Below are 24,443 nucleotides of genomic sequence, written 5' to 3' on the forward strand. Positions count from 1 at the left end.
TGAGGACATTACCATTTTGTTCCTGGGGACAAAATTCTACCCACATCTCCTGGTCCGCTCCTCTGAACATCACAAATGCTTACTAATAATTTTCCTGTGATTCTTGACTTGTTCATAAGGTCAACTTTCTGAAGGTCACACGCTGCCACAGTACCTATCAAATTCTTCTAGGACAGCCTGGCAGCTCTTTCCAAGTATAAAGCCTACATTTTTGTTTCTTGACATCACAGGATTTACCCCAATCTATTTTGAGAGTTATCCCCACAGAAATATCTAACAGATTTCCATTAACATGCAAGTTAAAGATGAAATAAGCACCCTGCTTCTACTTCATCGTGTTACTTTTCAACCATAGCTAGCAAAATTGCCGTGCGTAGTAGCTGAGCCAAAGTAAAATTCATAATGTCATCATGTTGGATCCGCAATATTTTTTGTTAATTTGCAGGTTTCGCGTTCATTCTTATTTCATGCTTTGAATATGCTTGGATCCAAAAACCATTTTCCTGAGATACATTCCAAACATTCACAATCTAAATGCTGCAGGGGAATCTGTAATTTATAGTAAGACTTAAACTTTTGCTTAGCTGTGTAATTCCCTCTATATTAAATCACCTTTATTAGCTACTTTTACCGTGAGTGCTTTACTAGGATGGTCATTGCTTGAAAATATGGCTTCAGTAATATTAAAGGTGGCAAGTCTCCTACTGTTCTTTGCAGTGATCCCTTAACATAGGGGGAACAATACAAATAGATCGGGCAGACTTATAAGGACAGATTAAAATCAATATGAAGATGTCATCAAGTATAGTAGCATATCAAAGTGAGCGTCAGCTGCAAAAGATGTGACTGGTGGTGAACTACAGTTATGAAGAATAACCACAAGCTTCATTTTAATCTGATTTTTTTTTCTTCAGCATGAACTCTTGCTGTCTTCTACATGCTTGGAAAAAATTAACAAGTACATCTTCTAGTACTAGATAAGATCTTAGCTTTTGGGTAGCTTTCCTTCAATTTATTTCTCTCTACAAAATTAGTAAGCTCTTCTAAATTTGACATTTAGTGACTAAAAGCTCCAAAGTAATCAGAAAGATTTATCTTCCGATGTGCTGCTAAGCACGTTCAAAATGGCCTGTGTCTTAAGGGCAGGTTTTAAGATTTTACATATATATATGTGCATACATAAAGATTTTATATGTATATATATAAAAACCCCTTGCATTATTCAATGCAGAGAGACTGTTTTGAGATACCTGATTATTTTGTTAGTTAAGCATATTAAAATTTTTGTGCAAAATTTAACTATTTCTAAAGGATTTAGAAGACTGCAAGTCTTGGGCAAAGGTACACAGCTGTTTATTTTAATAACTGATCAACACTTTAATTACAATAAGTCAGTAAATATCTGATTTCAGGCACTTTTGCAGATCTCTGTTAATGTGTAACTTCAATATTTTTTGTTAAATTAAATAACAACAGCTTCATGAAAGCTGTTTTTAAAAGGTGCGTGCATCTTTTCAGATAGAAAGCCACCAAATTCTGCAGTACTAAATAGATGGAAATGCACATCTTCCAAAAAAACCCAAACCCAAAACAACAAAACACCAGTAGTCCTTGTACTGGAGAAGACTCAGAACGAGAGTCATCTACTGCATTATCCAGGCCCTGGAAAAGCCAAACCCATTGCACTCTGATAGACATGACTGCTTTCACGTAAACACCCTCAGTGCTCTGAAGGCACTATTCAAGTGCTCTGAAGCAGTCTATTCAAGTGCTTCACTATCCTTTACCTTGGAAAGGTTTTTCCTAGTTTAAATTTTCATAGATTTCTGTATTTCTTACCCTGAACACCATGGCACATGGGTTTCTCCTTTTCTCTTTGCAGAAACCTCTCGACTATTTAAAACCCACAGTTAACCAATGATCAATTTTCCAATGATCGCTTTCAGAGACTGTAACCTGTCTAAAAGTTATTCAGATGATAAAATGATCTAATGTTAAGGCTGACTAATGAGAGAGGCAGCTGACAACATACTCACTCCACACAGTGTTTAGGACAGGCAGTTTCATCTGCTTCATAGCCTGGTTGTTACTTTATAGAAAAATTAAAGTCACAACTTAAAGACAATAATAATAAAAAAAATCAGTTGGAAAAACTTGAAAGCATCTTGCAGACAGCAGAGAAACACAGCAGACAATTCCTCATAATGCTTTTAAGTACTCAGGGTAAGATACTGCATTTAATTTTTCCTATCTTTTTGTTGTAGAGTGCTGGCATCTTATCAGAGCTTAGCATCCAAAAAATGAATGGTACTTTGGAGCCCCAGACATAGCCCAGACCATCTCTGGGAGACAAGCAGACAGGCAATCAGAAAGCAGCATGCTGAAAATACACTTCCGTACTGCTCGTGGAAGCACAGGTATTTTTACCTGTCTGATGCAATTCATCAAGTCTGCCTGTAAGAGCTCTAGGCAGCTGATGGAAGAGAAGAACATTCACACGGGAGATTTGTTCATGCATCTGCAGGAGACACCTGCGGATCCCACTAGCACTGTCACAAAGTACAACAGATATCTGGACACGTCTGACAACCTGCAACCTACCTCACAGCACAGAGGGAGGTACCAAAACTGGACACGGTCTGTACGAGCTTGCAAAGATATGTCAAAGGTCTGCCACACAATATAACAAACAGGACGTCTCAGAGAGGTCTCAGGTAGGATGACACTGAGAACAATCTTGGTGCAAAGTGAGTAATCACATCTCCCATGCACTACATTGGCAACAAGTAGCAGCAATGGACATCAGTAAAATAAATGTAAAGCTGATATCCAGTGGATCAGTACAGTTTTGCATCTAATGGCCACGGAGGAAATGAACAGTTATGAGGCAAGGCTTAAGGAAGGAAAACCTTAAAAAACGAAAAAGGGCAAAACAAGGTGGTACAGTAACTACAAGATAATATCTAAAGGCTAATGATTACCTCACTTTTAGAACAGTTGAGGGTTTTTTTGTTTGTATGTGGTTTGTTTTTTTGGGGAGAACGATGCCAGTTTTTTTTTTTTAATTAGATGCATTTTTGAATCACAAATTAGAAAAAACTCTTGAGGCAATGAAGTTTTTCAGTTTCCATCCATTTCTGAATAGACGCACTGCGGGTTGGTGCCACCCTTCACATGAGTCACGCTGTAGATGTGCAAGAGATGAAAAAAGCCAGTGAACGTGGCTGCTTAGTGAATGTTTATTGCTACTCAATAGGTATTGTCCCTTAGCAATCTCAGAGCACACGCAAGTATTGTTCATGTCAAAGACAAAAAGTAGCACTGGATACAGATGCGTTGCTATCAGTTTTTCTAATGGATGACTGGATGCAATCAGAAGTCCAACTGGCAATCTGAATATGAAGACTTTATCGTTTCTAGGCTAAACAATCCTGGTTCACTCAGTCTTTCCTCTTTCCTCATACTCTAATCACACCAGCTCTCTCAACTCTGTCCAGGGACCACACTTCCTCTGAGGTACTGTGCCCAACACTGGGTACTCCAACAAATCCTTCCTAGAATTTTGTTACCATAATCAATCAGGAAGCACACAAACTCCAGTAATTACCATTCATTCAGAAGTCACGGGGAGGACTATAATAAAAAATACACAATCCAAACCAAAACCAAACCAGGCATAATTGTTAGCTTTAGTACTGGACTTGCATTAAGCCCTGCCTCAACTTCTTGAGGACACCTAGAGAAGCTACGTTCCCTTCAGGCTCTTTGAAAACCCAGCACTAGATATTAATTTAAGAATTCTGACAAGTTCACAGTACTTTAAATGATTTTTTTTTCTCCCCTGAAATACACGCGGTAATTAAAAATACTGATTTCCAGTATGACCTATAATCAGGAATTCAGATGTGCAGGCTTTGTCAGAAATGACAACACACACATGCTGTGACAGCTCAGGTATCAGCACATGCCAGGCCACTGGACAGAAGTGACCTCGAAAGGCCAGTATCCCACTTTATGCAATTTGGTTGGGAATGTTTTGCTTAAAGAACAAGCCATTACAAGTTTGAAAGAAAACCGGTAAATGGTTTTGCTACATAGTTTCCAGTTTACACAATTTTGAAATACTTCTCTTTTTTAAATTTAGTCTAACTGATCTGAAATTAATTATTATAAAAATAAGGATGCCCGAAAAGTAGGAACACAATTCTTTAGGGGCTGCAAAATACACTTAATTTTAGCTTAGTGCCAGACTACTGCTTTCAGCCGTTTAAAACGGAAAACAAAAGTAGGGACCAAAGCACTTTTCCATACAATCCTTATTATCATGTTTAGGTCACTGCAATAAATTACAGTACTTGCACTGAGATTTACCATCTAAAATTTTCAATCCAGCTTCAGCCTGGATTAAAGATATGCAAGGAATTAAGGAAGAATGAGAACGCACGAGCTTTCCAAGACACTATGTGTAGTCCATCTAAACAAGGATTTGATCAGCAAGGTCTAGCTATGATGTCAGTACTGTGATCCACAAATACTTTCAAAGGGTTAACTACACATATTACAGCTAGTTTCACATATCAACTGCTCTGTGTTTTGGGGGGGTTATTCTGCTTATGCTGGTATTTATGAGATTGCTGCTGTTGAAATCAATCGAAATGGGGCCTTAACCCTTGATTTTTGAAAGACACAAAGGGAACCTCTACTAAGCAAAGAAACACATACAATACACTGATCTTCTGAACTTCCAATATATACTTTTGTTCTAGTTTACCATTGTTGTTTAACTATTAAACAATGAAAATGAAATCAATTTTCTCCATCTGAAATTGTGATATCTCTGGTCATTGAAACACTACAATAAGATGACAGGCAACCAACAACATATTAGTTGATCTACAACTTCCTCGTGATTGCGAAGGCTTATTATAAATAACACGTAGACGCTATTCCTTCCTGCCCCAGGCTTAAGGTATGCTATTTTTTTTATTATTTTTTGAAACGGTATCTAGACAGCTAAAGAATGAAGATTCCTTAATGGTAGCTGCAATGACATCAGCATGCTTCAATTAATAGAACTAGCTGGCTAATTCTTGCCAGTACTTATGCCTATATTTAGATTTATTTGATAGTTGCAGTAAAATTAATGAGTTAACACATATTGAGAGTGTTTCTAGGATTCGGACCCAGCTACTGAGGAGAAACAGAACCTCTTGACCAAATGCCTCTTCCTGTTAGCCTAAATCTGGCCACATCTCAAAACTTTTTGTGATTTAAATAATTTACACTCAGCCAGTCAAAATGTTCCTGTACCCTACATACAAACTCTTTCGCAAGCATTTCAGTGGGAAGTTAAAGCACACTACTACTGTCTCTGACAGCAGCATGTATGTCAGAGTAAGCAGAGTGCAAAACTGAAAAATCACAATGGAAGATAATCACACTCATTTACTAATGTAACCGAGAACCCTATACAGTCTTTTTTTTAAGCATAATGAATTTGCAAAAATTAAGATTCATATGATCACTTCACCTCACTTTAATTACACTCCCAAGAGAATACCACATGCATAACTAGTGCCAGCTATACTCCCTGATTCACAGTTTAAACACTTCTGTAAGCTCATCTCTATTTCTGTGAGAGAAGAGGAAAGCCCGCATTACAGACAGTAAAATTATATGATGCAGGGAAGGTGACAAATCTAGGTTTATCAACCCTTGAATTATGCTGAATGGTTTTTAACTTGAACTCCTTTTGGAACACTGCCAAGGATCTAGTATCAAGGGATACTTTAGAGCAACATACTCTGCATGCAAAAGTGCCAGGAGAATATGTTAGAGAAATTAAATCATTCTGTTCCACTATTCAGCACTCATGGAAGCCTGAGAGCAGAGGCTGGTAATTAGCTAATTTGCACGGACTCTGTGCAGAACAGTATTTAAAAGAATTCCAGCAGTATAATCTTTAATGGGCAAGACAGCCTGGCCCAACCGGCTATCATGTCTGAGGCAAGACAAGCCATTTTTAGCTGTACAAGAATGGGCGGGTAGATTTCTGAAAATAGCTACATCTGCAGTTTTACAGTTAAATATGTAATTTCCTCAAAGAGTCTAATCAGACTCCCATTTAAGTGGATTGCAAAAGTTGGATCAAGGCAAGCAATGAATCCAACCCTCATTCCAGTTCCCCTGTAGGAAAATAGGTGTTGTTCTTGGGTTTATCCCACTATCTTTGTGATTGTGACCAGGAAAAGTACCACGGCAATCAAAGCTGAACTCGGGAGGAGCACTGCTTTAGGTGCTATGGAGCAGCACGCAGGCTCTATGGATGCTGTGAAAGCTCTTGGAGATAACATAGACTTCTCCATTTACCTATTAAGGAACACTAACCCCTAGCCCAATAATTCAGAATTATCAGGTACCAAGTACTGCTTGTTCATAACAACCTCATTTTCAGGGACTATTTACATTCCAACAGCAAACAGCATCTCCTGCAGGCAGAGCTGGAAGAAAGCCATCACCAGGGCATCTGCAGAGCTGTGCCTCAGCAGCAGAGCTTCTAGCTTGCACTGCTGGTGACCAAGCCTCACAACAAATTAGAGGCCTGGTAAAATCTGATCCTTGCATCTCCCTTACTCCTCAATGCAGTGCAAGTCTCCCAGACAGCGTTTTAACTACAAAGTCCTGGACACTGTTGGGGTTTGGTAGGCACTGTGCTGACCCACCTCACGACAGATCTGCCCCCCAAAAGTTTTGCATTCAAATGGATAGTGCATTTTAACACCCCTCCTCCCCTTTCCCCACCACCACCACTTCGCTCAACTTTGCTAACTTAGCCACCAACTGGAAAAGAAGAAAGTGACCCTGCAATCTGAAGAACCTCTCACAGCTTATTTGTTGCTTAGATATTTTCTTTTAAAAGAAATGGGAGGCTGAAGCCAAAGCATTTCTTCAGTCATTTTCTTTGAGAATGGGTACTTCGGAATCATTTCCTACAGGTAGTAATTTATATCTCTACAGATTTTCAGATGTTACAGGTAAGGGTTTTATTTTGAAATACCACAATGACCTTTCCTGTATACGATGTTTTATCTTCCCAAGCTCTAATTCTCCAGTTTTAGGCCATCTCCTTCTGAGGTTTGCAGTGGTAAAATCGTAAGCCAAGCATGAGACCTTAGCTACAACGGATCATATTTTATATAGCGAAGGAGAACAGTTGTAACCGCACATACCTCTGTTTTTATACTACTAATGTTCTGCACATGGCTCTGCAATCACTGTAGTACACTATCTATAAGCTGATCAATTCTGTATATGCAACCGGCATTTTGAGAAGTCATACTCTTTCTGATGAGACAACTTCATATCCTGCTTAAGAAACACCATCCCGAAAGCTCTTTTCAAAGTTACACAAATATTACATCTAATCTACTATGCAAACATCTATTTTGGAATCTTGACAACAAGGAACTAACTTTTAATGCTTCCGTAACATTTGCAAGTTGGAAAAAAAGAAAGAAATGTTCTGCGTCAACAGGATCCTCCTCTTCATGGAAATTAAATGCCAAAAATAAATATGGAATTCCCTCATGTGGCCCTGCTGTTTTCTTCACTGTTTTCCCATAGACTTCAAAAAAGAAGTCTACGCATGGATTTTAAAGAAATAAAACACATTGCAGAAGGAAAAAAAAAGTGCTATATAATTCTACCAGTTTTTAAGGTTTGAAATTATCTGCCTGAGGTACACTGATAAAGCTAGTAGAGCACTTTAGGTGAGATGAAGTTTACAGATATTACCCAGCAAGTTTAACTGAAAATAGCTGAAGAGAACACAGACAAGCTTTGGACACAGAAGCCGTATTTTTAGGACTGAAACAGAAATAGCAAAGTTGAAGCTAAATGCAGGTTACGTTTGAGCTTTTTTTGCCCTTGATCTTCTGCTGATCTTTCTGACAAGATTGGCAGCCACAACTCACAGTGCCTAGGATGAAGAAGGCAATTCTCTAGAGCAACAGTAACAGTGGCACAGAAGAATGTTCTGGCTTAACTGCTGGGACTCTTCTATAAGTCACAATTCCAGCATGATGGAAACTAATTTTCCCTCATTATCATCAAACATCACTAGGTAGGGCAGCTCTCTTATTTCCAAGCTCTGTATGTATAAAACCCCGGTGCCCTCTCTGCACCTTCCACACACCCCCCAAAAAATCTCCCTCTTCTGCTTGTTCTCTCCTCTGTTCAGACATCCCCCAGCTCTTCCCAGACTCCCTGCTTTGCTGAACTGGTGAGCTACTCTGGTGTTATTCAAGCCACTTTGCCTCCTTTCCAAACTCTCAGACCCATATCATTCCTTCTTCTCCTTTAGCATCATACTTTCTTCATCCCTTGTCTCCTTTCTCTAAATACAAGTTGCTCATGTCCTTCAGATTCTGACTTCACCATTTATTCCAATTTCTGCCCCCTTCCCCCATCTTTGACTGTTTGTGAGCCATTTAAAACTTGTTTATCAGGTAGGGAGGCTCCTCCACAGGCCATGCCTACCCAGATTCAGTTTAAATCCGATTTGAATGCAGGTCCTGTGCCACCCCAGGCAACCCTGCTTATACTGCAGTTCTACAGCAGAAATAGTTAATGTTTTCCTACCTCAATATTAGCACTAAGAGGATAAAGGGAGAAAGGGAGAGGCTGTAACATGCTCACTGATTCAAAATGTTTGGAGAATTTAGGCATAGAACTCCAAGTATACAAGAAAAAATCTTTTGAAGTCTAAAACTTTGTCAAACTTGGATGATTTTCTATGCAGAATGGACATGTCTGACTCGATACCGCTTTGACCACCTTATGGAGTACAAACTGTAAGAGTGGGAGACCATTTGTTCTGCATGTTTAGAGCACCTTCAAGGCTCTTAATATGGAACAAATTCTAAAAAGTAACTTTTTTACTAACTTCAGGGTTTTTTTTTCCTCCATGAAGCAGCAAAACACCTATTTCTATAAACTGAAGAGCATCCAGACACATCAGGGGTTTTTATGCTACTACATCAAAACACAAATCAAACAATACTGAATTAAAATGCTTCTTTCTTAAGAGTACGTAAAGACCGGGTAACTTTTTACTTGTCAGTATTTTTCGTGATGTAGGCAATATGAAAGTCTTGGACTAAGTGAATTACTTGATCTTAAAAATGAAAACTCCTGCAGCAAATAAACAGTATTATGGTGGCATAGCAAAGTTGATTAAAAAAAACCTCAGAGTATCAGATACCAACTTTCAGAGCCCTGTTCTAAAACGATGGGATGGCTGAAGAGCGTGGGAAAAATGTTTGCGTGTTGGCTGCACCTGCAAAACTCTGCATGCAGACGTTCATGCTGAGGGTAAACAAGTAGTCAGCCATGCAGCTATTTGCAGAGTGTGCACTTACAAACGTCCACTTCTATGTATAAATGCTGGACTTGAACATTCATGCCTCTGGAGTGAAAAACTGAAATTGTGAACCTCATACTGCAGGCTGTCCATGTCAGACATCCAAAACTAGAAGTCCTAGCTCTCATTCCTACACAATTATAGTCCCTCCTTATTTCTGCCAACCAAGGTCTGACATGGCTACAGTTTAAGGCAGATGGTCTAACGTTACTTTTTAGTTTGTACTTTATGCATCTACCTTTCCAGTATCAGTTTTGTGAGGTTACTCTGCAAAATAAACTCCCTCTTCCTTCTTGGGAGAAAGGGAAAGCAGTTTTTAAAAGCAACAACAAGCAGCATTGAAGGATTTGCTAAGTGTGGCCTAAGCAGAGGGTTTCCCCCCCTTTTCTTCTTTTTCTCTCCGAGATCAGTTCTTCCCAAGAGGCACAGTGCCTCCCACTAGCAAGCAATCCACCAATAGAGGTGTGGAGGTCAGCACCTACTAAAGGCTTTGTCATTGCCAAAGCTGCTAGTGCAATGGGCAAAGAAAAGAGAAAAAGTGACAGGTCAGGAGAAGATAAGGAGGTGGACACAGACATCTATGGAGGGGTGGGGGGGGTGGTGGTGCATGGGGTGGGGTGTTGGGGGGGGTGTTGGGTTTTGTTTCATTTTTTGTTTTGTTGTTGGTTGGTTTTGTTGGGGTTTTTTAACAGCAAAATATTAAAAAAAAAACCCCAGCAATATTAGAAAAGATGCTATGCTCTGCATAGCGATTCCTATCTCCGTATATGTCAGGCCATTACTTCATATTTGGTTAAGTAAACTTTGGTCAAGTAAACTCAGCATACCAAAACATTGCCAAACATGGTATGCTAGTAACAGAACCGAGTCAAAAGGCATTGTTTGAAGGGAGAAATTTAGATGGATGGGTGGATACTTGCACATAAAAATCAATTATGTAACCATCTGCATGACTCAGTAGATGTGAAAAGTTACTCTCCTGAAGGAATAGGCTTAAAAACATACGGAACAATATTCTTTCTCCATAACTTTCCTCTATTCTGCACTTCTGTCCATTTAACAAACACAAAGGTGCTTCAATACTTATGGATTACAGAATGTTTCATTAAACCTTAATCTCTCACAGAAAATAACAAGACTGCAGCCTGTAGCTGTTTCACCCAGGCTTCATTTACCACACTGAGGTAACTCCAGCTATCCAAGTATGTAAATCGCTAACCCGCTAAATCCAGACCTGCAAAACAACTGTATTGCTTCATAGGACATAATCCCATAACAGATTTTTCCCCCTTGTTTTAAGTCAAGTAATAGACAAAAGCTTCAGCCCTCCAAGTAATGGTCAGAACTTATGACTGCATTACTGTAACACAGTCATATAGCATATGTTCATATTACACATACAAGGACCAATTTTTGAAACGACTCAATATTTAAGGCTTCAAAAGAATTTCACTCCTTTTTAGGCTCATGAGTGAAGTGTGTGAATTTTCAAGTGCTCAGCACCCAGTGAGAACAAACAGTCCTGCTCGTATCACTTGTACAGCAATTGGCCATTTCTCAGAGGACATTATCAAAAGCTGTTCCAGCTTTGTTCTTTTCAACAGCATGGCTGCCTAATGGCACCAAACATTTCCTGCAAAATAAAGATAGGCTTACTTAGCTTTTCAAAATAATCAATTTGAAAAACTGGGGCAGAGAACATGTGGAATGTATTAACTTGGCCTGATTTTCAGGAGCAACTGTCAGTTGATCTGTATGAGAGTAAGCCATTCTCTAACTGTGTAAACTTTGCATTTCAGGAATTTAGAAACTGGCCTGGGGGAAAAAAATAATTCCTTTTCTGCTGAACTCAGACATAAAAGGATCTGAGCTCAGAGGTGCTTTGCCACTTTGCTTTCTAAAAAATAAATTCTCTAAAATATGAGTAAATTTTGATAATTTGTGCAAGTTATAAAAGCAAGTTTACATAGTCTGGTGCTTCCCTCTACAGAAAAGATACTTGTTACAATTACTGTTAAGAAACAAGATCCAAGAATGGTGACTGAAGCATAGTAGATGCTCCAGAAAAGACTGTTCTCTGTTTAATAATCTTCTGAGAAAAAAGCAGAGACTTGACACGTTTACCATCATTACTGTTGTTCTGACTGTTGTTCAGCGTGTATGTGTGTAGGCAGTGTTACAGAAGCAGCAAGTGGCTTAGAAATCCAACTGAATTCAACTGCAGCATAAAATCTTAAAGACTTTTTTTTTCCCCATTTTCTGTTCAAACCTGAAAAATTGGCCAAACTTAAGTACTGCCTCTTAACTTTTATTTTGGTAAACTTAACTTTACAAGAATCCCTCAGTGCATAAAACTACAGTTGTGGAACTGAAAAAAACCCTAGGTAATAAGAGGGAACCAGCACTGCTTGCAGAGCGTGCTTCACATTCAGGAATTGCTGAAGTGCTACAAAACTGCAGTGGGATTGAGGCAGCTTCAGATCTCCTAATCCCTCCCTCTGCAAAAACCCCTTGCAAAAATGCTACACCTTCACTATGATTCTAAACACTTGCTCAGAAATCGCTCCACAGTGGAGTGGCATTTTAATCTTTGTAAAACTGCAAGAAAGGTAACAGTTTGCCAATTCTTAAGGGTCCAATTTAGCTTCAAATTATGCCTCTGTTAAACTTTTATGTTTTCTCATTTTGCCACTTCTCACCTCTCTTACGCCTACTATCTTTCGTGGCAGCTCCTAAGTTTCAGAAAACTCAGCAGAGCTGTAACTTTAATTTTGATGCTCACACATTGGAAATACACTCACAGGGAAACCTGGGCATCACCCTTAAGACAAGGCAATTCAGTGCCAACAGAAAGTACCAGACACTTTAATAAGGTAATATGAGAATACACAAAATATGCAAGTAAAGAGAACAGCAATCAAAGCTAAAACAGATGGTATATGAGATGGTACTGAAATCATCACTTAGAGCACCAAGGTAAACTGCAGGAAACCACCACTCTGCAAAAGCATTACTTCAGCTCACGTTCAGCACAAATCAAAAGCAAATTGCAATTCACTGAGAAAATGTGCTTCACTATTCTATGAGTCTACAAAAATGCAAAGACTTCACTTCTCCACTATAACATTATAGCCTTGTTTTCCAGCAAACTGCACTCAGATGTTGCTCCTCTGACATCATTAATCTCCATGGAAACTTTAGAATGACTGTTGGCCTGAAATAGGTTCTGTCATCCCAGATCAACTCAAAAGTAGTCCAGCAAGAGATCTTATATCTCATATTGTTTGCCTGTACGTTTTTACCAGTGAGCACAGCTGAAGAGTCCCAATTCCTGCGGCCGCTATGAAATAGAGCTTTCATTCCTAACAATCAGAACATACATAAGGTGAACTATTTTTCTAGCTGAGGCTAAGATACAGAGATTCAAAGATCACGTACTTCTAGAGTAAGATGTAGACTTAAAAAAAAAACAAAACTGAAAGATGTGTCTGTTTTGAATGTCAGAAAATTAAAGTTAGGAGACCAGACTCCTAGAAATCCATTACATATCTGCACAGTACTATCCCCTTACAAGAAGGGAGCAGGGGAAAGCAAAGACACTTTTCTAAAGGTATTTATTAAAATTTATTTTGGGGGGTCATCAGGGAAATGCTCATTTTAAGTGGAGTGCAACCAGATGGATTGTGTTGGGGTTTTTCTTTCTCCTTCTCCATACCAATGCAGCCACTGTCTGGACTAACGTCCCCAGCACAAGGTGAAGGCAGTTACTCAGAGATGTTTTACCTAGCAAACAGGTCATCTGCAAATGAGTTTTGTACCAAGTTAAACTGACATACTGAGACACAGAGATATACTAAATATCAGGAAAGCTGTTTTCCTGGCAAAAAGCCACGTACACAAATTGTTTCTACAAGGGAAATATACTGCCTGGATGTATACAAATGCATAATATGTTATACATATATATATAAATAATTAGACTTCTCATAGACCAAAAGTGTCACGCTGCACTAAAACTTGCTTTCTTGAATGTAATTCAGTCATTATTGTGAATTTCCAGGGATAATTAACATAAATTGCCATATAATTTTTTCTGAGACATGCAACAAAAAAAAACAGGCAACAACAGACAGGCAAAAGAAAACAAGGGAAAAAAATTAAGAGAGTACATAAGGATTTGTACTTAATTTTCAGCAGTCCTAAAAGGAGTTACCTCCACTTACAGGTGCAAGTACTTAGACATTTCCAGAAAAAAAAAGAAAAAAATGAAAAAAAAAAACCCCAAACAACTACCTTACTTCCTTAGATCTGACCTTCCCAACTTTACTCTTACAACTCATTCCCTGATCACAGTTTATTTCTGTTCTGGGCAGAAAACTTCTTTTGTAGTGTACTTGTCCACTTTCAAACCCAAAGACAACCTGGGGTGCTCTATATGGCTGGGTTCTTTGTAGACACTACGGTAAAACAGAAATACCTTAACACCAGGTTGTTAACAGGCTCACTAACTCGAGTAACACTGCTGATTGCTAATAACATCCAAGGTACACTGTCAAATCTGAGGTTTTTTGTTTGATTGCTTGTTTTATCTCAGCAGCACGTTGACGTGCACTATGCAGAACTGACTGAACTTTGCAGATGACTTACTGATATCTTTAACATCTATGTTGAATTTACAAGTTCATTTGTTAATGAGTAAGCTGCTAAGTGAAATACTAGAGACCCACTGTGTCTGTGTAGAGAATTCCACATCAGTTCATAAGGGTATGCAAACATGCCCTTGAATGGGAGCTTTACTGTATTTTATAGGAAACCAATCTGAGAGATCGCAGGCCTTGACTTTCAATAGCAGGATATAGTCTTTGCTAGCATTGGTCTCTGGACAAGTCTCAGTTACTCCTCAACAAGCCCTCTGCACGCTTCGTAACTGTCAGGCCTTTCCCCTACTCTTTTGTGAGGGAAAGGGAAAAGAGAATGGGAGGTATACATCTGATGAATCAGATGCTGGACTGGGACCTCTAGTCAGTAACTCACGTGTTCAAAGCCACACACTCTTTAGTTTTGTCCCTTCTCCAACCAACAAGCAGAAATAACAAGGCAGCTCCATGGTGGCATCCTTATTTGTGAAGTGCTGGGGAGAAAGGAGTGAATTCATCAAAACCTAAAGATTGAATGACACCAGTTTTACAAGCACACATCTTTAGGGGGCACAGCAAGCTCTCACCTTTTTCTTGCTATGGAGGAACTAAACACACTCCTCTGTCTTTATGCTCACTACTGATTACAGGGATGGAGTCAGAAGGACGGCAACAAACAGAGCCTGTCTAATCCGAGAAGAGAGGAAAGCGAATAATAGACAGCAACGTCTTTCACTCCCTCTGGGAGTTCCTTGTAGTTTGGTGTACGCTGTGCCTTACACTTGCTAACAATGTAACATCACCTGGGCTGTTTTGGTTTTTGCCTGGAAGAGAAGCAACAAAACACTGGATTTTAACTCTTAAAGAAGCATCCATCCAATAACACAATGATCATACAAGGCTCGATCAAAGATTCTACCACCAATGCTGGCCATGAGGTGATACTTAGGGGAGCACACCTGATCAGACTAAGCATGTAACTACACTTTTCTCAAAATTTGCAGTTTGGTGCTCAAGAACTTTGAGCTCTAAGCAGTATTTTTGCGTAAACTGTTTTCTTGATGAGTTTTCCTTTCATGAGTTTGTACAATCAACTTAATTCATAAGAACAAGTTCTTAATAACACGAAACCAAGCTAACAGATATATAACCTAATCTACTCTGACTAAAATTCCACCCTTGGAACCCAGGCACAGACATCCAAGGAGAGACAGCAGTGGGATTGCTGCCCACGCCTATCTCTCTATCTTTTCCTCCATGCCTCCATTTTTATGATGGCCTCAGAACTATGGAATCGCAGTGCAACATGAGAATACAAAACCTTTCAACCAGAAAAATGACTCAGTAAATTAGATTAGAACTAGAGCAATAAAATTGCTGCTTGTGTTTTTCTTCCCCCTAATTCTGTAAATCTGGCCCACCTTCCTTTTCTCTGGCTCCTACCTCTGAGACTAAGAAGTTATGAAGCCTTAATAACCCTGCTGCTAGCATGAAGGAGAAATTGCTTGGTTCCTTCTCCCAAAGAGGCTTTTATGAAACATTTAGACTTCACCAGCTCAGCAAACAAAACAAAACACTGCCTGTAGCAGAGAACATCAAGGTATGACATACTTGAAAAACAGAAGGAAAGGGCAAGTATTTTTTTTTTTTGTAGCAACTGATGTTAAATTTCACAAAGGGGGTACTCAAGTTTTTGTAATAAACACCACATCCTGGTTGCTTTTGTTACTCATCCTCACCACAATAAAATGTCTCATTCTGGTCTTATAACAATTAACTGTGACAAACAGAAGCAGCACAGGGGAAAAAAGAAAAGAAAAAAATCCACAAAAGACAACCGAACTTCTAAGCATTTATGAAAGAGATTGAGGACCAAAAGAGGTAACATCTGACAGAAAGGTGACATATGTATCCTTGCGAGGCAAAAACTCTCTGTATCGGCAGCCTGACATTGCTAGGCAACTCACACTGAAGCGCTAAGGGTGTATCAAAACAAGGAGTTTAATTGCTGTAAAGTCACTATGCCATTTTATTATACAAGAAGCACCAGAAACAACAACAGCTGAAGCGTTTTAAACTCTGTATTTTTAAAAAATTGCTTATTGAATATGAGCTCTCATTCCCAGTATTTCCAGCAAGCTGCCGTGCTAAAGAGATGTCATCCGCTGTGCAACCTTGTGTACTTCACTAAAATAAAGTTCTCTAATACCTGTTCTTTCAAGGATCTCATGTGCAGGCTTTTACTCTCAGGATTGCTGCAAAAAAACCCATTTCACTCACAAGAAAGATTCAAACAGGCTTTAAAGATACACAAAATATTCCAAGCCAGCAAGGCCATCCTAAGGCTTAATTACAGAATACAAACGCAGTTGATGATGAGCCTTCATGGGTCACAGAATCTCATTAGAGGTTCAGCGCTGGACTCCAGTGATGAAGTTTCTTTTAGTTTTAAATAAATACTTACGTATACTTCTTAAAGAGCACTTTAAATTAAAAGTAAGTCCAAATGTAACCTGATCACTTTTGGTATTTGAAGTTTAAATAACCCGAGTCACGTTTTCATTTAGGATATACAAACACACACATATGCATCCATGTGCACCAAACCACCACTGCAGTTCAGTAACAATACAAATGCTTTCTGAACTCCAGGACAGCCTAGACACTGTTGTTCAACCATAGCAAAATACTTCATTGTCCACTTGATTTCTGAACAGCATGTATTTGCTTTGGCCTCGTATGAATGCCAGAAAAGACGTCTGTTGCTGTTTGTCAGTTGCCACGCTATTGTCAACTATTTCAACCCTTGGGAATACAACCACCACCCACAATTTCTCAAGTTGGTATTAGTAAGCTCTGCCTAGCACTATTTCCAGGAAAACACTAACATTTTTCAACTGTTCTAGTCACTGATTTAAGCTTTAAGAGTAGCAAACAGATTCAGTTTAGGCATTATTGGTGACACTTGAATCACATGCAATGACAAAGGGGAAAACCAAAACAGAGCAATACTCTGGTATATCCATGGAGAATATGGAGCTGGGAGTACAAGATGAGAGAATGCCGAGTTGTTTGACATGGCGCTGAACCTATTTAATAGGTGAAAAAGGCAATTTCGGGCAATACCTGTACCAGGTATTGCTCCCTTTTCCCTCACTGCTGGATATGTGTAGACTTTTCTGCACACTACTGATTGCAGAGAAAAAGATTGAAACATTCTCCATTGCCCACTATGAGATTCACCTGGTTGATCCAGAGACCCTGGTGACCCTAGTCTAGCAGAGGAGAGCATTTAAGCAGACTGGCAACTCTGCCGTGACTGTTACGCAGTTTACCACTGAATCTCATCCTAATTTCTGTAGGATGATTTAATAGATTAGAGACCATAACAACAAACTCCCATAACACACAGATATGTATTAAGGAGCAAGACATCCAGGTTCACCATATGGAATTGTCATGGGGAATGGCTACTTTCCTTTGGGTTTGAAATCTTGGATTTTCTGGATGAAAGCAAGTACTTCTAAACATAGGCCACTGATCCAATATTTCTTACTAGTCTGCAGGCTTTACACCTCAGCAGTTTCATCTGTTGCCAGCGTTGCATGATGCTCATCCATGGCAACAGATTTCAAAATTCAATCATGAAGATGTCTCCCTTTCCGTGAGAGCAAGAACTAGATGGAACATTTGGCTGATCTTTTTGTTGGCTTGGTTTTGTCGTGACAATTATTGAAGTTAGTATGAACCTCCTAAGAGCTAGGCAAGTGCAAAAGCTACGTTAACAGTTTTGTTAAGCTGCAATTTGGGAGTGCTTCTGGTATCCTAATAGCTCCTTAGGCAGCCCTGCTGTACTGAAGGGTGTTTCTACCTGCTACTTCATGAAGTTCCTCTTCGCAAGCTGGCCATCTACATGTCATGACCCCCGACTATTCCCTCACAAACTGAGCAGGATCTCATTGTGGAAATAATGCTACTAATCGCTATTTCAGAATTTACCAGTCACCGGTTTTCCAGTAGCAACAACCTGTGCCTCACATGCTACAGTTGCTCCCCACTGTTCTCCAAGCTGCCTCTTCAATTAATAAAGCTGTTTCTTTTGGGTCTTGGCTATCTTAAGCTATTGCATCAAGTTACAAAGACTTCAGTGACACTACCAGCTCCCTGACCTTCCCTCCAACGTCAGCGAGTTGTTCGTATCTCTAACACACATGCTACTGCAGTAGCAATTACACCACAATAAAAAAAAAAAAAAAAAGCATGTGTGTGTGTTTTCCTTTGGTCTTTAAGAACAATATTGGCTCCTGTGAGGTTCACAGTCTGACATCTCCACAGAAACCAGTGAAAGATGGTGGCAGGCTAAGATTTTAAAATATTGTAAGCCAATACTTCTGTGAAACACGTAAGACCTAGAAATTACATACCAAAGTAACAGCCTCTTTGCTCTCTGATACTCTTCATCAGTTTCATTTTACTAATTACTTGGTAATATATGTGAAGCCAAGTCACATACCTATATGTATACACACAAAATTGATTCGGAGTCATACAATAGTGGATTGAAAGTTTAAACTGATACATTGAGAGAAGGAGAGAATCCATGTAGCACCACATTTGCAGATTCTACTCAACTATAATTTCTAGTTTATGAGCAACTTACAAAGCAGTTCTGGACTGGATGGATAAACAGTGGTCTAATTAGACCGATGTGTGGGGAAACCCTTCTGTGAAGCAATAAAACAAGATGATCAGTATAAAATGTGCTGTTACCTGCTAGATCTCACTATTGGCAAACACATCCCTCCCACAGCCCACAAAAGTACAGTATCAAGACGAACATTTCAGAACAGGATTTGGCTACGTCACTGTTCAATCTTTCATGGGAAATATTTTGCTATATTACCTTGCATAGAAAAGGATAAGTCGTGGCTGGTAGTGTTGGAAGCTCTGGATGAAGCATGCCATTCCCCACTGCACCATGCCAGGACAGTTTTTAACATTCATAAAGCATCCCAAATGATTAATAATCATCACAAAGGAGCAGCTGAACAGTGCTGCCACATTTATATCTTCCCAGAATAACTGCTAGCTGATTTTAATTGCTTGTGTTTCACGTCTTCCTTAGATGAGCAACATAAGGTTGGGAAGATTTCGCTTCAGTATGAATAACAGACAAGCTCTAGTAGCGCAGGACTAGTGCATAGGCATTACAAAATATGAAGGACAACAATCCTCCTGCACCTCCATTCCTAAGGTTTCTAAGCATCCCGCCTGCCACGCAGCCAGGTTTCACCAACAAGTTATTGCAACTAAAATGTTTAGCAAGGGCATGTTAGTATCATCTGTATTTCCACACCACCTCAGAGCTCCAATTATAGGCCACATGCTATTTTGTCTGGCATTGTACCAAAACAGAACCAAAGTTATTCTGTGTCCCAAACAGCTCATGGGAAAAGTTCCCAGAGATACACATAGCTAAACCAGAGGGGTGTGACGGGCCTTGGAAATAACAAGATAATGCTTTCTACACAAGATTCTCAAAACAGTGGTTTGTTAATAAAAAAGAGACTTTATATGAGGAACTGAAAGAGGACAACGAGGCAGCTAGGCAGCTTGTAAGACATTATGGTGGCATCTTTTGCTGCAAGAGGCTGCAAAAATTAGAGTATAAAGGTCTTGAGTTGAGAATGGAAAAAAACTAACAACGATGGCTTGGGTCCTCAACTGATCAGGGGTGAGAGTATGCTTCTTATTACTGAGAGAAGCAGAGCAGAGGTGACAGCCACTGGGAATCATGGTGAAGAGCCTTTAAAGTACAAAAGGGCAGTTGATGTTTGATGTACAAGAAGCCAGGACAGGGAGAAACAAACAGGGCAACAACACCATCAAAGGAACAGGCTAAAAACTGTGGAATCATTTCAAATTGTTATGAGTGAATTAAGACTGCATTTATCAAGGCAAGTGTGTTACAGTAATGTGATATAGTTAAGAATTTGGGGAAACAACTGATGTGTGCACAGATAAGAAGCTTTTTCCAACAGATGTTACGCATCTGGTATGCAATCCCCTCATGCAACAGTCTTCAGTCTGTGACCAGAAAAAAATCTGAGTAACACCTAAAATTGTCAGTCAGAGAAGTATCACGGTGGCGGCTCACATCAAGTAAATCAGGGGCAAGAGAGAAGTAGCAGAGAAATTTAGGGGTGATCAAGGAGGACAGAGGAGGTATCGAACAGTAAGAGTGCATGAAAGGTAAAAACAGCTTTTAGCTATGTGTGTAAGTTTAAGAGAAAACTGCAGATGAAGAGGGGGACTGAATATAACCAAGTGCACCAACAGTAGATGGAGCTGTGAGATAAGAGAAAACACAAACCTTTAAGGGGACTAGTTAAAATAGCAATTCTGAAAATGAAGGCATAAACCCCTACCTTCACGTTAAATCATGAAACACAATCCATAAGAGCTGAGTTTGATATGAGTGTGACAGCCATACCACATTAGCAGAAGGAGCCAAAATGGCCTGTCACTTCTTTTTCCTGCCCTTAGATAAGCAAACATCGCCCATGCCTAATGCAGGCTAAATCCCAGCCAGCTTGCTGTCAACCAAGTGCCAAGATCAGCCAAGCACTACGCAAACACAAACTCAACCTGATTTAACCACCATATTGAGGGGTCGTTCACATTCTTCACACTCCACAGTCTACACTACATGCTAATACCATTTGAAATTTTTCAGAAGCACAGATGAGAATTTTGCACGATTTTCTGAACTCTCTTAAAAATAAAGGAATTATTTATGAGAAGTCTGCTGATCTCTGGAAAGGAATAAGTATTACTTTGAGGTAAGGGCTAATCAATCAACGATATGTAACTAGACCTGCAGAGACACCTGCTATCACTATCACCGTAAGAACGTCTATAAATGGACTTCAACACAGGCTCTACTTTATATCCAGATTCAAAACAAAGCTGGACAACTCTAGTAACTCCAGATGGAACTATGAATTTTACTTGAAACTTTTCTGTAAACAGGGAAAAAATCTAAATCCTGGTCCTGCATAAAACAGATTCCTGTATTAGGCAACATACAGTGAGCCTGTCAAGCAGCTTTATTTGTCAGGGATCTAACAATCGTTCTTAGGACAGATTTTGATATCTGATTCTTCTGTGAATGTTCTCTGAAAGAAGCAAGTTCATGCTTACATGAAACTAAGGCACAAAAATGGAATTGCTTCTAGCCTCGTTCACTGAAGATCCCAGTAACACTCCTGTGAGAAGCAGCAACAAAAGGGAAAATTTATGTAATCTTTAATCTCTATTTCCATGAGGAATTCCCAGCCCCCACCCTGCCCCAACTTTACAAGTAATCTCCAGTCAGCCTTTCAGCCTTTTTCAAGGAAAGAAGAACTGCAGCCACCATCGCCATGAAGTTTTTAGGAGGACTGAACATGCAAGTGATCAATTGGCATTATCAGAGCTATTTTTCAGAGACCTGGAAAGAAAAGAGGCCGTGTCCAAAAGCTGGTTTGCTGGTCTCATCGGTTAGCCTGATAAAAGATATCATCTGCTTTTACAGATCTTGCTTCTCTCAAAGTAAAAAAAAGAAACAAATATTTTATATATGAGCACCTGATTGGCAATATTTACTAACAATTCACAAGAGGTGGCACTGAGGCCAAACAATATCACATGGTGCTAACTGCAGTCTGGTCCTACTTAAACAAGCTATCAAATAGACTGTCAAATGGGAATTGTGTGCATAGCTACAGGACAATAAATTAAAGTATATGATTAATTTTATCAACAATAACAGACTTGAAGTACAGGGTAAGTTTCAGTTTGTAATTACATAAATGGGTCCACAATCACACAAATCCCATCAAGCAATACGTATCTCTTATTTTTGTGAAGCTGAGCTTTAAATCACCACACTGAAACCTGCTGATTATACTATGCATGCCAGTACTCAGCTAAGTAATTTCCAGATCCAGTGGGAAACACAAAACTGTTCTTGGGCCCTTCAGACTACTTACATACATGCTAATTATTTGCTACTTAATAGTGATGTATAGCTGGATGTAAATTACAAAATGGTAGGGCTGGTTAAGCCCTTTGTTATTTAAAACATTTTTACATGTTATCTTTTTTCAAATCAGCATCACAGCAAAGGCACAAATGGCTCTAACAATCTCGTTCAACACAGAAAATAAAACTGCCACTGCCAGACACTGTTCCTTGCTGCTACCAGCATAAAGGCTGATAGCAGAGGGAATCCAACATGACAGAATCCATCCTCACTTCAACCAGAGCATGGCTTGCCACCCCAGCTACCAATCACACTGACAGACAGCAAATAAATCCCTTTTCACCATTGCTGTAACAGGGACAAGATATACACAGACCCTTGCTTCACTTCTACCTGTCTACCTCTAACCTAAAGGTGAAGCAACAAAAAAAAAATCCATGATAAGCAAATGCACAGCTGCTGCTGAGATGTTGTGCATCCCACTGCAGAGCCTCTGCATCTCTCTATACTCCATGAGCCTTGCTCCTGAAGGCTCCATCGATGAAGAGAGAACAACGAAGGGGTTAGAAACACAGCTAACAACCTATTCAAATGTGAATGGCACCGCTTGTATACGACCAGGAAAAGTAACCCAAAAGGGAGGGAATAGCAAACAATTTCTATTTGTTTCTAAAAACTCAAACATTCAATTGCTATAAGAGAACACAATAAAAAAAATAATGCAAGAATGTTTAGATCTAACAATTGCCAAAGCCAACAATAATAATAATTAAAAAAAAAATCTTTCTGGTCCCCAGTGTAGCTAGTCAGCTCCATGGTATGCCGAAAGTTGAAATATTTTATTGTTGCTGAAGCAAAAAATTTGTGACTGGAAGCACTGCAGCAGAATTCCAGGCAGAGCAGTAATTTCTGCCATAATACAAGGGCTGCTAGACCATTTGGAAGATTAGTAAGAAGGCCAACATTCGCAACACCACTGCTGGATGGTGATACAGGAGGGAGGGAGAGGGGAAGACAGTGCTGTTTTGTTTTTTTGAAGAAAAGTAGTCCTGATAGTTTTTATGACAAAGTACTTCTGGACAGATCAAATTGATCAAATCTGCCTAATTTTGGTACCTAGTAGAAGCCATGTTTTTTAAGAAATTCCTAAAAACTCTGTAGCAAGCAAGTATGGAAAGTAGGGGGTTTGTCCATCCAAGTTCAAACACCTGCATTAGGTAGATGTGAGCTTCCTCTGAAGGCCCTCCAAAACACATACATGGAACACAGGAATTATACAAGTGAACACTGGTACTTATTTTAGGGAGACATCTTCATCAGGTGCAATCTAAGCTGACCACTACAATTTCCCAGTAGCAAAGACATTTTGCAAGGTTCCCAAGACCTTTTGTGCATGGCTCAGTAAATTGGCAGTGTGCTGCTATCCTACTCACGTGGTTGCATCTGTGCAGTTGTTTGAGACTCTAAAATTATTTTAGGACAAAAACCCACAACTAAGCCCTACCTCTTTCCTTCTTTCTTTTTTCTTACTTTTTATACTCAGTTCACTGAGGAGGGTTAAAGTTTGAATTGACAAACAGATACATGAGCACAGCTGAGGGAATAGTAAACTACAGTTGAATAAAGGAGAAAAAGCAAAGTGAGTTGGGACAGGAAACTGCTAAAAAAGCTTTATATCCAGGGCATACAACATAGACCTGCATCATCACATTTCTATTTCATGTGGGCCAGACACATACGTCTTTTTCTTCAGCACTGCCTTATGCGTGCTTTAATTGCAGCACACTAACAGCAGTTGTCATTTTACAAAATGCTGGAACTAAGGATTAATGTTTTAAAGGATTTAAAGGCTGTGATTTCAAGCTGGTTTACAATTGTAAGGAACGTTGACTTCTACAGAAGGTCATAACAGGAGCAGAAAAAAAATCATGTCCAAATGAACATGGGGAAGAAAGAGTATTTAAAATGATGAGATTTTAAAAATCAGCATAACGTGCCACATCTAGAGCAATACATGGAAAACACAGAACTAAAAACTCTTTTAACTATTTGCACTTGCTGCTTCTCTTTGGACTCAGGTATCTTTCCGTTAGTTCTGGTGTACATATGTATTGCAACCAGTGGTATGTCCACCATTATATCCCTAGCGTGAAATCCTGGATTCACATTTGTCAACGGGGATACTTGCACTGATGCCAGTAAACTATAGCAGAGGTTCTACAACTGGGGTAAAGGAAATGACTTTTAAAGGGTACAGAGAGATGGCTCTTCCCAAATAGAGGAAACGCTCTGCTTTTAGCATGGTCTCCTGTCACACTGATTTTAGCTGTGGCCTCAGGGTATCTGCCTGTATGCAGCC

At 39.4% G+C, this 24,443-nt stretch overlaps 1 protein-coding gene across 3 annotated transcripts in view; it reads right to left on the reverse strand.

The window, feature by feature from the left end:
• Positions 1-24,443, reverse strand: part of PLCB4 (phospholipase C beta 4) — a 206,021-nt gene that overhangs the window by 111,625 nt on the left and 69,953 nt on the right. For 2 of the 3 annotated variants that reach the window (XM_075749801.1, XM_075749800.1), the window contains one exon: positions 18,719-18,782. The exons of the other annotated variant lie outside the window; for it this stretch is intronic. The gene's annotated coding sequence lies outside the window, so the exon portion shown is untranslated. The remainder of the gene's footprint in view (positions 1-18,718; positions 18,783-24,443) is intronic. 3 annotated transcript variants of the gene reach the window in all.

Source organism: Balearica regulorum, chromosome 3 (assembly GCF_011004875.1).
Source record: "Balearica regulorum gibbericeps isolate bBalReg1 chromosome 3, bBalReg1.pri, whole genome shotgun sequence".
In the NCBI taxonomy this organism is placed as follows: Eukaryota; Metazoa; Chordata; class Aves; order Gruiformes; family Gruidae; genus Balearica; species Balearica regulorum.